The 15,007-nt window shown below is 39.2% G+C and overlaps 1 long non-coding RNA gene across 2 annotated transcripts in view; it reads left to right on the top strand.

Annotated features, from left to right (window-relative positions):
* Positions 1 to 15,007, top strand: part of LOC129440183 (uncharacterized) — a 153,886-nt gene that overhangs the window by 6,452 nt on the left and 132,427 nt on the right. Inside the window, exon 3 of one of the 2 annotated variants that reach the window (XR_012365587.1) lies at positions 8,673 to 8,813. This is a non-coding gene — a long non-coding RNA (uncharacterized lncRNA). Of the gene's footprint in view, positions 1 to 8,499; positions 8,814 to 15,007 lie in introns of those variants that run through there. The other variant, XR_008643050.2, reaches the window with a different exon arrangement.

Here is a 15,007-nt window from a genome sequence, read left to right as displayed (position 1 = left end):
AAATTGAGTTTCAATTGCAACAAAGCGCTCATTTGCATTTGAAAGGACACACCCAAAACGGCACATTTTTGCACACACCTACAAAGTGGCAATTTTAACATGCAATAATAAATTATCTGTGGGGTATTTTGAGCTAAAACGTCACATATGTGTTCTGGGGACACCAAAGATTTATTTGACATCTTAAAAAAGTCTTGTGCCATGGCCCCCTTAAGACGCTGCAGGAAAACTGGGGTTGCCATTAGTGCACATGCGCTACATGTCGACGCAGTAACCACAGGGCTATCAGCTCTTTACAGAATCTGTACGGGACATACGTAAATACACGCACAGATTTCAGGAAATCGCTTGCAGTATGAATCTCAAAAATACAAATCCTGGACACATTTTCCATGTATTTTCAGTCATCTGTGTGAAACAGAGGTGTGGACTCGAGTCCTGTGACTTGGACTCGAGTCAGACTCGAGTCATGAATTTGATGACTTCAGACTCGACAAAATGTACAAATACTTGCAACTCGACTTGGACTTGAACATCAATGACTTGTGACTTCACTTGGACTTGCGCCTTTTGACTCGAGAAGACTTGCTACTTCACATGAAAACCTGGGGAAAAAAATTCAAACGGACGCGCTGCTCTCAGTGTATCTGCATCTGTGAAAAAAATGTGCACAACTTGCATGCAGAGAGCACGCGCGCTGCATGCACGACAGACAATCACTGTAGTCGCACGTTGGTTTGGATGTTGGGACCGTACCAGCAGTACAGCTCAGCAGTGGTTCTGTCTACGTGATATTCAGGTACACGCCTTATACCCACTTGGAATTGTCAAGGATTTCCGTATACCAACTAAAAATAGCGTGAGGATGCGTAACAGCATGGTTTTGTGACATTTCAACATTTAGATGTGAAGCACTGACCATTAGAATCCTACTTGCTACTTTAGCGGGTTGAAATGCATATACATATTAGGTTTTATATTTGGGGTGTTTGACTTCCTGCCGAAATGCGCGATCCGATCGGCGTATGAAATCAAATTACTATAGCGGCGCGAAAGTGACTGGGGAGCAGACTGGTGTGGTATGGCGCCACAAGAACCTACCGGCGAGTGACAGCAAAGTACCGCGAGAGCGATTCCAGTTATCACGTGGAGAAATCTGCTTTGAATCACTCTCGCGCTACTTTGACATCACCAAGAGGTCTGCTTAGCGCCAAATGAAGTCAAACCGGCAGTGTAGCTGCTCACGCGACATTGTAAACAAACGAGGAACGAGTGGAGCAGTGCACAACATAAAATCCGGAGAGTTAACAACGCACATGTGAGTAAACAACATTTAAATCATCAGTCCAGTTTATTACTTTATCTGGAGGTAAGAATCCAAATGCAATAAAATAAGCCAGTCCGTGATTAGCACAAAGGCAAACCCGTATATAATCACAGTCAAACTTACCTAAGGATTCTCTACAGGATAGGCAACGTCGGTCCTGGAGTGCTGATGTCCTGCAGAGTTTAGCTCCAGCTCTAATCAAGCACACCTAAACAATCTAATCAAGGTCTAAAAAGTCACCTGAAACCTATGTAGCCAAGGTTTTATCAGGGTTGGAGCAAAAATCTGCAGGACACCGGCACTCCAGGACCGACGTTGCCTACCCCTGCTCTACAGTCTTCAGAATCCCTCCACCACCCCGTCTCCTCTTATTTACCAGGTTACTTCCCGAACCAAGGGGGGGGGGCACCATGTGTTTGGGCCCATTTCTGAGCTCAGAGCCCTCTCCCCAGAGAGCACGCCAAATATGTTTACAAATGTAATCTATCCAACTTATTTGTAAGTGTGATCTCGTGAATGTAGTACGTAACCCAATAGATGTTTCGCATTTTGTCGCAATACGCATGCACTTCATGTCTGTGTACATGTAAATTATTAAATAAATGTAATAAATTTGCAAGGTTATAAGTTTGACCGTGTGCGAACAGTCACGTTAGACGTAAAATAAAAATTGCACTCCGGGCTTTACCAGCACAACTGAAAGCAAGAGCTTTATTATAGTCTATAGTGTGTGCAAACCGATGTGCAAGAGTTGTGTACTGGGCGCATTGACTGAGAAGATCAACATTGTAGGCTTTCTGATACTTTTATACAACACTGGCACTTTTTTATTTAAAATTTGTGAATAGGCTAACAACATTCACATTTTGTATAGCCCAAACATTTTCCTCTTCAGTCACTATAGGAAACCAAGTGGATTTCTTTAGGGGTCATAGTACTGAGGGAGGCCCAGATAGTGTTACATTCAGGAAAATGTATCTTCCCTTAGTCCTTCTTTTGTCACCTTTCATAGGTTCAGGCTTTCTTTCAAAGTGAACAAGTATAGATCCATGTTTCTGTGCACAACCTCTGTCATTCATCCATGCCTACCCCAAACACGGACAGCACATACTCGGGAGGAGTGCTCTCTTCTATCTCAGCGCACACAAGAGATCTTTTGTTCTATATGTTTCTCATGGCCTTTGACCTTAGGTATCAGTCGGGTGCCTATTGGGGTCTAAAAAGTGTTCCTCAATATGTATCTCTATCTTTCACACGTGCAAATAATAACAAGGAATCAGAAAAATTGCAAGAACAGATAGAAGATACACTAAAGGAATTATTGATACAAAATGTATTTTTCAAGTATTGTCTGTGCATAAAATACGTCAATTTTTTTTTACTGTGGGTTCACACCAGACGCGAGTTCAACGATTTGCGCGAGTAGATACATTCAAAGTCAACGCAAATACGGGATCAGACGCGTCCCCGCGTGGGGCGATGTGAATGACGCGATATCAGCGGCTCGTTTGCCGCGAAAACAAGTGCTACGTGTCTTTGCCCAAGTAGAAAATATTCAACTCGAGCAAAATATTTGCATGACACGAAGTTAAATCCCGCGAGTAATCTAGAGCAAGTAACGTAATCCTCTGTGTATGGTGTGTACGTAGCATTAGGGATGAAGCCAAAGCATCCGTAATTGAAATCAAAGTGACATTTTGTGGAACATTGTGCGTGGGCTGCATTTATGCAGCAGACAGACTATCCTCAAGTGATGAGCTAACTGACCTGGATCCACCTGACCCTGTCTGGCTGGAGACATCACCAAGCCATCCCTAGAGATTTTCAAAAGAGAGATGCGGAAAATATTTATATATGTAAATATATATAGTATAGTATATACAGTTTTCTAGCTCTTTTCTTGTTTCTAGTTCAAAATTTCAGTTTCTTATGTAGAGTAATTGTACAGGTTGATTCTTTTTTTTATGAATCAGTCAAAACGGTTTATAAATCATTTTGAATAATTCATTTAAAATTGGTCTGAATATGAATGATTTCAAAAATCTTCACCCAGTCACAAACAACTGGAAAGCTAATGAAAAACATACCAAAACAACCTAAGCTTGACTGCACCAGTCAAAGTACATGTCGCTGTTCTCACTGTCGTTCTCATTGCTTTGAATCAGCAAAGCCAGCAGAGCAAAACACAGACAGAATGTTCTGTCTGCTCACTGGATTACTGAAGCTATTTCCAGATAGCACACTGTAGTTTTCTTTCTGCCACACATACACACACATACAAGGTTTTTAAGGGCGACCTGCCTCTGGGGACAGCTGTGCCGTTCTGAGTTAGGCTCATTGAGCTGTGCGTCCTATACATTCACATGGAATGATGGGTGCTCGTACTTCTATAAATACTGAAGTGGGCTGTCCATGCATGAGCTTCAGAATGTCTGAATTCATACACACAAGATGGTGGTCTTGAGATATATAGATTTACTTTTAGGTTTTTATCAGGAGCTGGATTTGACGCCATATGTCCAGACAGCACTGGCTGTACAGGCAATGACAGAAGTCGTTTACTATCAAATTAAAAGCACTTTAAATGGAAGTACTGTTCGGGACATTCTGTACCTTATCTGATGCATATATCTTCTAGCCTATCCATGTGGCATTAGTTAAGATGTCTGTTTATTTTATTTATATACAGTATGTTAGATAGTGATACAGTAAAATGTACATATGGGTGTATATGCGTCTATATGTTTGCATGTGTATGGAGGAATGTGGGTCAGGAAAAAAAGAGGAGATTATTTGCAGCCAGATCTGCTCTTGGTGTCAGTGCTGTGGGATATATTAGATTGAGGGATTTCTAGGACAAACACAGAGAACATTCAGATTGCTCTCAACCACACACAGTTCACAATGTTCTCATTCTGCTCCATGCACAACATTCACAATAAGTATTTTATCTCTTGTAGGCATGCTAAGGCTGTACTGTAGTGTGTGATTTGATGTTAAGATATGCGCTTTTGGCACCACATTATTAGGCCAGTGATTTAAGAGGAGTGAACACACAAGCAGAATTATTTACGTATGTATATTTAATCTAATGTATAGGATGTTAAGTGTTTTATAGTTAGTTTGTTGTCTATAGACGGTTTCAGCAGTAACAACATAAACAAGCGGCTGTCGTGGTCCGCACGTAACTTCTGGTAAACTCCGCTAAGAATAAATAACAACAAATTTCTTTAAACGTAGTTTATTTATATAACAAGCAAAAAACAACAACAAATAGATTATCTAGGAAACCAAAACATTTATTTTCAACGAGGCATTTGTTCAAGAGATCAGTTTAGCAACTAGTCAGACCATTAAAAAAAAGGAAACCGGAATTAAAGTTTGGATGTATCGCGTCAGGCCATGTGCGTCCGTCCTATGAAACCGTCTCAGGGCTCGAAATTGCGACCATTTTGGTCGCATATGCGACCGAAATTTAATCTGTGCGACCTTAAAATATATTTGGGAGCATTTGTGCGACTGCCCATTTTGTTGTGACGCGAGTTGATTGTGATCCTGCGTGCTGGCGCTGTCCCAGGTTCAGTGTTCTCTCCAACGATACATAACCAATCAAATTTCACCATTAAGTTCTTGCGTTTAATGAAGACCGCAGATTGGCTAATATGAGCGTCAGTCATTCCTTGTTGCCGTGAAGCGCGGAAATGTGAAAAGACGAACGCGTCGCGAGCATGACGAGAGCGAGCCGATTACAGCCAAGGTTATTACTGTATTTTTTAACGACGATCCGGATTCAAATGTAACTTCACCACCGGAAAATACGAGTTGACGTTAAACCTTTCAGAGAGAGTGGCTTAAAGATTTCGAGTGTCTCCGCTATGAAAATGTAACTTACTGTGTTTACTGTAAATCCTGTGAAACGGCGTTAATGGCGGAATCAAAACATTTTAAGCGGCAGACGTACCTTGCTTAAACATGGCGAAAGTTCCAAAAATACAAGACGTGTCATGACAAATGTGTTTATTATTGATGGAGACACCGAGCTGTCTGTCAAAGTGTGTTTGATGGTGTATGTGCGCATGCGCTGGTGAATGGACATTCGACAAACATCCTTGTGGTCCATGTTGCTGTAGAATACGACAATGCTGATGGTATGTTTTTGTTGTATTTTTTTAAAACATTGCCTATTTAGTATTAAAAGCATCCTGGTAATGCAGTTATCAATACCAATATATATTAGCCTTCTATATTAGGGTCACTTTTGTAATGTCACAATTAATCAGTGTTTTACGTGTTTGCTAGATTTTCTATGTAATCTTAATCATGTTACCTGTAATTGTTAAATTATTATTGCTGCAATACTATTTCAACAGCATTTGGGTATTAATTTAGGAATTTATGCAGCAAAAAATAAAATAAAATAAAATAGAAGACCAACTTTTAAATGCTGGCCATAGGACGTGTAAAGCCCGGTGGTGGTGTTTTATTTTTAATAAAATAAATCTATTAACATTAACATTGTAGTTGTGGTGCTTTTAAAATTTTTGCTGGTGCTCCTAACTCTTTAAAGTTGGGAGCATCAGTGCTACCAAATAAAAAAGTTAATTTTGAGCCCTGCCGTCTATTTCTCTCTATTATAAGTTACTTGATACCATGGATAGAAACTTGGTACTTGTTTAAAGAAGGTGATATTTACACTTGTATAATGCATTGCTTTTACTGTAGTTCAGGTAAATTTGAAATAGTATATTTTTAGTCTTTTTTTGCCGTGAAAAATGTTTTAACTTATAATAACTCCATATAATATGGAGTCAGCTCCATCAAAATTTATGAGGCATGTGCTCATGTTATCCTGTCAGTCATAACACAAGGACATACAAACTGTCAAACCTTCAACCCTCTGAAGGACATGTTTTCCCTTTAAGTGCACCTATTTTATTGCTTAAAAAACACATAATTTTTTTCACATACTGTACATTTTTGTAGCTCCAGATTTCACTCTGTTCCTGAAACACACAGATTTGAAAAGCTTTGTTTCCTTGATTGGCCAGCTGATCTGTATATTGGTCTGAATACCTCTGACGTCAGCCAGAAACGTGACACTCCTTACAATGTTTGAAAGATTCGGTTGCTTACAGGAGTTGACTTACAGGCTGTGAGTCCAAGTGAGAGGAATTATGATAATGTCAGTCTTGTCTGCATCACCAATCCCAAGAAGTAAACTGTTGCCTACAATCCATGTGTTTGTTGTAGTCCAAGAAAAGAGATTTACGTTGGAGATGATAACTCGCATCATCATTTATTTTCGGGTACCGTACTTTCCGGACTATAAGCCGCAACGGAGTATAAGCTGCATTATTCAAAAATGCGTTATTAAGATAAAATAACATATATAAGTCACAGTGGATTATACGTTGCATTTATTTAGAAAATTATTTCACAGAATCCAAGCCGAAGAACAGACATTTAATCTGGAAAGGCAAGTTATTCAACTAAACAATAGCTGAATAGATGTTTGTACGTTAAAATAATATTATAAGTTATTTAAATGATAAACCATAGTATACAGAACTTACCTGGAAGGCTGAATAGGCTAAATTAACCTATTAAGTTCGCATACTCGTCATTCCACATCAAGTTATGAAAAAAACCCCCGCAGCTTTTAGACCGAAAAATACGGTATGTACCTTTTGCATATCGTTAAGGAATATTTGACGACGGGCCGTTGAATTATAAGAAAATAATGCACATCCAAGGTGGTAATGCAGCACAACATAAAACAGAGTGCCGTTACACCGCGGGTGTGCTTTATTTTCAAATAATTCAAAGTAAAGGAGTCAGTTATTCCTTTTATACCATGGTTACCACAAACATTGCTCTGGTGCCTATTTTTAAGACAGTTGACAGGTTGGGTGTGCGGTTTACAGAAAAATAATCAACACCCATGGAACATTTCTTAGCCAATCAAAATAAAGCATTCAACAGGCTCGTGGTATCACGTGTACTAATACACACACTTTTAACTTTTATACAGTACATTAAATTTTTTGCTTAGTTGTACCCACTGAACTATATAAATGACTGGATTGCGCATAGAACGCTTCACGTAACAGCGTGAGGTGAAGCCAGCGCAGAGTTCGAGCGGCCATCTTGGTATACCTAACCAGCAGAGAGCGTCATTGACTTCCATTCAAAATCATGATCTAATTTCACCCGCTTTACAGCGTATCAGTCACACAAGGTTAATTTTTAGGACATGTGTGACATTAAGCTGCGTCAGCGTTATTTCTTGAATAAGTTTAGGTAACTTATAAATATATTAATTACAAAACCAGCTAATTATTGCCTGCACATACGGTACAAAGCATGATTATTTATTTATTTAGATTTCAGAATGAGCACGTTTGTCTTTAATACTACATGTCTGCTGATCTGATACTGTAATGAAGATGTATTTATAATAACTGTTTAAAAAGCAAAATGTACAACTTTCAGTAAATAACTATGTACATGCTTAGGACGTTTGTGTTGTAATAATGTACAGGATGACTTCAGATATAAAAACAAAAACTAGTAAAGTGATGTTTTATCATTAAAATCTGATAACGTCCATTGATTTAATAGAATGTTTGGGTATACCAACATGGAGGCGTGGTGGCTTCACAGTTGTGACGTCATGCGCAATCCAGTCATTTATATAGATCAGTGGTTGTACCTACATTTTTTTTTTATAAATATATATATATTTATATAAATAAACTATTTGAGTATTTCTTATTAAGACTGGTAATGTGGTTAAAAACTTATTCTAACTTAATTACGGACTGAAATTCATTTGTAATTTTCTGTGCAAAAACGCATATTTACATAAATAAGATTTGGTATTAGGAATTGAACCTGTGCCCTCACTTGGACACGAAACATTGTTCAAACAAATAAACAAATTTTTTATGTCCAAACTTGCCTGAGCATCTCATCCTTTCTAAAAAAAAAATAGGTGTGATCCTCTTTAAATAAAGACATTACATAACTCTACATGCACTATGGATGCAAACCCAGGACAGCGCAAACAGTCACTCGCTTTAATTCTTCCTCTATCGCACACGCTCAAACGCACACATACGTACATGCTGGAGTCGAAATGGACTTTGGACTGTGCCGGATAGCTTCTGCTCAAGCGCAGGACTGAGTTCCTGAGAGGGGAGGGCGAGAGCGGAGAGGAGGGTGGGGGGTTGGATAGTATGCAGAAAAGTGGCAGTGGTCTTTTCACCGAGCGTCTCTGTCTGGAGCAATCTCTCTCTCTCTCTCTCTCTCTCTCTCTCACTCTCTCACTCTCATTGTTGTTCAGGGTGGAGGCTGAAACTGGATTTAACTGACTCCTAAAGAAAGTAAAGAGAACTGAAGGAGAGGATAAGGTGTGTTGATGAAGTGAATGTAAAGAACAGATCACCACATTGAACAGAAAGCCGATGTTGAAGTGGAAAAATGGGTAAGTAGATTTTTGGTGTCCGGCTGCGTGCACAGTATGTGTCGACGTATGGACGTGTCTGTTTGCGAGTTTAAGTTTGGGTACCAGTTAGCATGCTTTTCTCTCTACAGTTTTTTTTTAGTTCACTGTAGCGGGAGATTCTAAAGTTAACACACACTTATGTTTTCAGCTTCATATGTGTCGAACTACATTTAAACTACATTGGTGTCAACAAATGTTTATATGTAGCAAGCGAGTTTCGTATCAGTTTAGAGCAGTATATATGTGTGACTAGACAGTTTGTGCGTACATATTTAATATATTGATTTTAATTATCTTTGTTTATACATTTCTGTTGACGTTAAGGAATGTGAAAGGAAAGTTAATGTTTGCATGTGTGTCTATGCAGTGGTGTTGAAATGCAACACACTTGTTCCGCGTCAATGACTGTGCATGACTATCATATATGCGTCCATATACATGTATGTGTAAGTGTCCGCGTACTCATATAGAGTTTGAACGTATACAGGAATGCTGTCAGAGGGGTTGCTGTGATGGACCCAGCTGCTGTCTTTCTCCCGTCTCGACCGTGTCTTCTTTGTTCAGACATCCAGACATCTACTGCATCCAGAAATAGACTATATCTCTCTCCCTTGTGTTTTGAAGGGGCACACACACTCACAGTTTCAGACGGCATCAAAGCACTTCCCCACAGCTGTCTGTGTGTGCCGCTGGTTGATTGAGAAGAAAGCGATGTGAGGAAAAAGTATCCATGTAATCGCTCATCAATTTGCGTACAACTTTACCACAGGCTTTGAATTTGTTAATACTTGCACTGTATTCGTGCATTCAAGTGGTATGAGCACAGCTTCCAAAAGTTGTTCGGTAACTTTCTGTATGACAGTGAGATGAGGGGTTAAAACATGCAGCCTGTCCGAAAGGATATCCTGAGGGGAACTGCCTAAAATAACCCCACATTTTGAACTTGAGTTACAATCATTTAGAAAGAAAATAAATGAGTGAGAGAGAGAGAGAGAGGAATTAGTCAAACTGATTCATGATAACAGTAAGAAGCAGAAGGGGGAGATGTAGGTTGAGGGAGAACGAAAGCGCGAAAGATGATGAGATTTAGAAAAGGACTTTGGGTTTTTGCATGCCGTGCATTCTTAGTGGCCGACCCCTGTGGAAAATAACAACACGCACATGTGAAGGTCATTCAGTCATCATTCTTCCCTCACGCTAACCACTCACTCGCACATACATGCACACAATCCTCCAATCTGTCCGCTGGTCATATACGTCCCGTTTGGCACTTTCTGAAACAACCAGACCCAAATCTTCATTTCTGCCACTTACTTACAACAAAAGAGAACAAGAAAGAGAACGAGAAAGACTCGCGAGTGAAAAGAAATGAAAGAGGAGACATCTGAGAATGTTTTAGTAACTGAATAGCTGGGTGATGTGTTTAAGTGCGTGGGTGCTCAGAGTAGAGATGGGTTGGTGGGTTGACTTGCCCTAAAGAAACTCTCCGTAATTAGTTTGGTTTTGGGTTTGTCTGACCCGGATTAGGTGCGTTTGGGGGTGTTTACATCTGTTCCTGTGTTCAGAAACAGCTGGAGGGGGCACAACGGAGTGCAGTGTTTATCCTTAAAACACAACGCATGTGTGCTAAACTTGAAATGTATAGAAAGTAGACACCACTATTTGACATTCGTGGCCCATGTGCGCATCCACAAACTAGTTTTGTGTGATTCAGTCTTTTCTCCTCCCTTTCCTCCTCTGTTTAATCTGATTAGTTGTCATTTCTTTGCTCTGCTGGCTCAGCTGCCTCATACCGAGGAGCGAGAGGTCACGGTGACTCCTTTGTGTGGGTGAAAGGAAAGGATGAGGTCACGAGGGACTTGCTCTGTAGGGTCCTACAGAGGTCAAAGTTCAAACCAGGGCCAAACTCAGACTTTGAGTTTGAGCGGGTCAACTAATTTCGACACAGATTACACTATAATTACTGTGGCTCTTTGCATGTTTTCACCTGCTCAGTGTGAACGAAATCTACTTTAATGTCTCTTGTGGAGTTGTTGGTGCAGTGCTTGCAGTTGCGTATGCATTTTTGGAGTGTCTGTGGGATTTAAATAAATGCACTGCCCGCTGCTTTACCTTTGCTCCACTTTTGTCTTTTTGCACTGTTGTGCAACGGCTGAGGTTTTCACACTCTCCTCAGAAATAATTGACTCTACACAAAGCCCATGTAACAATCATCAATAAAACTAATCTATTGAAAATACACTACTGTTTATCCAGTTGCATATATGTGTCTAGGGTTTACAGAAAATTGAGGTTAGGTAATTTTAAAAAGAATGTTTTTATAGTTTATGCTAATCTAATATTTTATTGTGTGCTGGTGTTAATTTAGTAGTTATTTTAACATTACATGTATTGGTACTGCTGCTGGGTTCACCACAAGATTTCAAAATCTTTGTTGATAGAGTGTAACTTGACCTCAGCCAATGGCATTGCTTAGCCCTGCAAAAATCCCTCCCACATGTAAACAATGGCACGTTGCCCAGAGCAACTGCCAAAACCATTGCCCTTCATATGAAATGACCGAAAGTGCCTTTTCTCACCTCTCACTCTTATTTTTTCCATATGCTTTTTTTCTGAGATGGAAAGAAAGTTTGCACCTGTAGACAAAGCACTTTTTGTGCTGCCACATGTATACCTAGTTTGATTTTCTTTATGGTTAGCTGAAAAAACTTGAATAATCTATAATGACAGGGTGCACACTTTAGACTTTTTAAACATCCTGTGATATACTGGTGTTATAGTTGATGCATCCCCATACACTGTAATAAAAATGGTCAAACAAATGGTTCCTAGCTGTCACTGGGGCAGTACCCTTTGAAAAAGTATACTTTTGCAACTAAAAAGTACATATTAGTACCTCAGTAGGTACATACTGGTACCAAATGTATACATACATACATACATACATATATAAAAGCCCCATATTTTGGCAGACAGAAAGGAGAGCGCTAGACCGGCTGTAGCAATGGTATTGAAAGTGGTTGAACAACAATTTAATATCAAACTATATAGAATTTACACACCTTACTATTTCAACATGGTGGACAGCTGCTATAAATGTTGCATACGGTTTTATATATGTAATAGTAACCCTAAAATTACATGAAAGAGTTTAAAATGTGTAGCCTATAACTGGGTTGATACTAGGCTATATAATACAGTCCCTCCAGAAAAACGCGATTATGCGATCGCATGATTTAATGCATAATCAGTCAAAGTACGCATATTTATGCGGGGGACACATTTTTTGAAAACGCCTCACTTTCGCAGCATAAATTGCAGATTTCCGTGCGCAAAATATGCGGGGCTTGCATGATTTCATAATCCCCGCATTTTCTAAGCAAAAATCACATATATCTTAGCAGAAAGTTGAAAAATATTGCATTTACCTCACACAAGCACAGCCATGTCCCCTGTTGCCATGGGAGCGTTATGAAGTGATGTGATTATCTGACGTGAACATCATTAAAAAGTTGCAAAAGCTGCAAACTGTTTTTGCAAGTTCCCGCATTTTTTGCAAGTTCCCGCATTTTTTGCAAGTTCCCCGCATTTTTTGCAAGTTCCCCGCATTTTTTGCAAGTTCCCCGCATTTTTTGCAAGTTCCCCGCAGTTTTTGCAAGTTCCCCGCAGTTTTTGCAAGTTGCCGTAGTTTTTGCAAGTTGCCGTAGTTTTTGCAAGTTGCCGTAGTTTTTGCAAGTTGCCGTAGTTTTTGCAAGTTGCCGTAGTTTTTGCAAGTTGCCGTAGTTTTTGCAAGTTGCCGTAGTTTTTGCAAGTTGCCGCAGTTTTTGCAAGTTGCCGCAGTTTTTGCAAGTTGCCGCAGTTTTTGCAAGTTGCCGCAGTTTTTGCAAGTTGCCGCAGTTTTTGCAAGTTGCCGCAGTTTTTGCAAGTTCCCGCAGTTTTTGCAAGTTCACGCAGTTTTTGCAAATTTCACCACATAAAATTGCATAAATGTCCCGCATATTCCATCACATTTTTTAAGAAAAGATCAAGGATTTTTGCCTGCAACAATCACAAAAAAGTTATGCCACCGAAAATAAAACACAGTTTTGTCCTCACTTTTCAAAAAACAAATTAGTATTGCAAGGGGCGATCATTTGGATATTTTTATGTCATGTACATTTGGGATTAAACTGGTTAGGATTTTATGACATTTATAATGTCTTCTGTACTACTCAAACAGTGATATAACGTTAGCTATGCTGCTACCTACAAACAAGGACAGCTAGGGTCGATTAAGAGCTAACAACACAGCTGATTACCCTTCTAATGACAACGAAGCATGCTGAAAAAATCCAAAGTTGAATACTCATTGCAAAATTAAATTGAGTCCATTTCTACCCATCCAGGCTTTGTAGGCTTTTAAAGAATCTCTGGAGTAGGACGAGGGACAGTTGATGGAGTAGTTGTACATATCAGAATACTGCATGTCAGAAAAGCTATTGGTTTCTTTATTGATACACGTTAAAAGCACCCCGGGGGCATTTTAATGATCTGTATATTTAATCTATTAAGTTTTGCTATGTACATGTCTATGTCTTTTGAATGAAATTGCGCAGTGAACTCTGCTGCCTTGAAGCTCATGCATGGCGCCATTCATTTCATAGTCGCTCCCGGCTGTCCTTGCCTGCCAAAATGGCGATGTAAACAGAATGGTTCATGTGACGTCCGGACCTCTATTGGTACCCAAATGGTACATATTAGGGTTCTGCCCCAGTGACAGCTGGACCATTTTTTCTGATAGTGTAAGTATCAACAACATTATCACATGGTATGTGGCAATACAAAATAGCTTGAATATAAATAAATCTTGGTAATCCTCCACTTGCTGTACCCTAGCCTTTATAAAAACAAGCATCAGATTGCTCAGTCCATAGTTAGCAAGTGCTTTGCATTTCGCCTGCTAAATTCAGAGAAACAACTTCAGCAAAATTTGCAGAACGAAGCTTGCCCACAAACACATATAATTTGACTGTCTTTTGCATTGAAATTCAGTTCTCAACTTATATATGCAAAGGAACATGTGAGATTCTTTGAGCTGGATGAATTCTGACAGTCTATGTCAAATATAGTGTGTGGTAACTAGAACAGCAGCAGCAATGGAAAACACAGATACAGGGGTGTTCGTCTGGCTTTATTTTTGTCTTCAGTAATGACTGAACTGAGATGTGTTTATCTTGAACATGTATTGGAATAAAACCATTACTCTAAGATGGTATGCAGTGCCAGGTTCATTATGTAACTTTTAGAAGGATGCAATATAATATAAATTAATATATTTTGAGCGGTGTATAAAGACCTTACATAACGATGTGTAATGTTTTTATTACACTTACATGGAAGTCGCCGTCATGTTTCTACAGTAGCCCTAAATGGACAAACTGCTCTACAGAGCGTGTTTATCCCTACATTGTCTTAACAAGAAAAAATCAGACACACTTAGAGGGTTTTGCATCTGAGCTCTTTTAGCCTTGACTATATATTGGTCCTTTTGTATAAATAAAAAATCCACAATAATGTAACATGCAAATTACTACTGACATTGGAAAATGAGTAGGGTTGCTGTCAAGTCTCTCCACACTATACACCGTCAAACCAATAAAATGAAAACTGTTTATCATAAGGTGAAGAGTTTAAGTGATGCAATACAGTATATCTGTATAAGAGCTGTATAATGTGAATGAAGCTTGGAAGAGAAACTTCATGAAGAACTTGGTCAATTATTTTTTTCAGTGGATGGAGGTAAAATCTGACACCATTATCTGTATGGTAGATGGGGAATGAGAGTGTGACAGATGCCTTGGGCTAAGTCTGACCCAGCTGTGTAAAAATACCATCTATTTCTTCATACACACTCTCTCTGTCACAGTCACACACACATAAACTTATACTGTTTATCTCTCTGTGCCTCCATCCAAACCAGGGACGCTGGTCTCTATCCAAAAACTGAGCACATTGTGCACTAAATTACATTTTATAGTCCTGACAAATTTCTGTTAGGTTTTATTAGATTGAAATTATACAGATAAAAAGAGGAGAGCAAGTGTGCTGCCATGAAAGCCTGAAATTTTCATGGTTTGCTACTAAATTAGATGGTAGCATAGAAAAAAATAGTGCATACACATGCATCCTAAAAT

Source organism: Misgurnus anguillicaudatus, chromosome 22, assembly GCF_027580225.2.
Source record: "Misgurnus anguillicaudatus chromosome 22, ASM2758022v2, whole genome shotgun sequence".
NCBI lineage: Eukaryota > Metazoa > Chordata > Actinopteri > Cypriniformes > Cobitidae > Misgurnus > Misgurnus anguillicaudatus.
This window is presented reverse-complemented; position numbering and strand designations above follow the sequence as displayed.